At 64.8% G+C, this 628-nt stretch overlaps 3 non-coding genes across 3 annotated transcripts; all 3 read right to left on the reverse strand.

Annotated features, from left to right (window-relative positions):
• Positions 1-70: 70 nt before the first annotated feature.
• On the reverse strand, positions 71-142 carry Tc00.1047053489375.10. The gene has a single exon (XR_008255013.1). It is a non-coding gene; the product is annotated as an H/ACA snoRNA, TC11C4H3 (small nucleolar RNA).
• Positions 143-288: 146 nt separating this feature from the next.
• Positions 289-378, reverse strand: Tc00.1047053489375.20. Its single transcript, XR_008255014.1, has one exon. It is a non-coding gene; the product is annotated as a C/D small nucleolar RNA (snoRNA), TB11C4C3 (small nucleolar RNA).
• A 201-nt stretch (positions 379-579) lies between these two features.
• On the reverse strand, positions 580-628 carry Tc00.1047053489375.30. Its single transcript, XR_008255015.1, has one exon. It is a non-coding gene; the product is annotated as a C/D small nucleolar RNA (snoRNA), TB11C4C2, 5' partial (small nucleolar RNA).

Consider the following 628-nt stretch of genomic DNA (forward strand, 5'->3'; position numbering starts at 1 on the left):
TTTGGTTTTGTTCTTTCCCATAGTTCCCGAACTGGGGAGGGAGCCTCGACGCGCGCACCGTCACCGCAAACTCTCGCGCAACCGGGCAGTGGCGCCACGCGCGGCACCGACAGCGCGCCACCGGCCCAAGGGTCGCTGCGCTTCACGACCGGCGTGTCTCTTTCTCGGGGCGCCGATGCACCCAAGCGCCCAGCGTCACGGAGCGGTGGGTCTCAAGACGCGCCTTTCCTGGCCATGCGAGGGGAGGCGCGGGGGCCAGCCGGCGAGGTTGCGGCGGGCGGGGCGGCTGTCAGACCTGTTGAGTTTGTTTTTGGCCATCACGCAAGCGCGTTCACGGGGCCACGCGCCCTCGCGCACAAGAGTTGGTTGCTTCCATCAGCAGCGGCGTGCGCCCACCACAACCCACCTCCGGGCAATTCGGCCCTCTCTTTCTCTTTCTCTCTCTTGCGCTTTCGGGCGGGCCCGCCACCAACCGTTTGCACAGGCAGGGCGCCAGACAGGGCAGGATGTTACGTGCGCGCCGTTGCGCAAGAAAGAAAAACGACAACAATAGCAGGAAGTGGGAGGGAGGGGAGCGGGCGCTCAGCCGAAAGGTGATTTTTATTGTTCCGTTCTCAATGCGTCGCTC

The sequence above is a fragment of the Trypanosoma cruzi genome, assembly GCF_000209065.1.
Source record: "Trypanosoma cruzi strain CL Brener chromosome Unknown tcruzi_1047053489375, whole genome shotgun sequence".
Lineage (NCBI taxonomy): Eukaryota > Euglenozoa > Kinetoplastea > Trypanosomatida > Trypanosomatidae > Trypanosoma > Trypanosoma cruzi.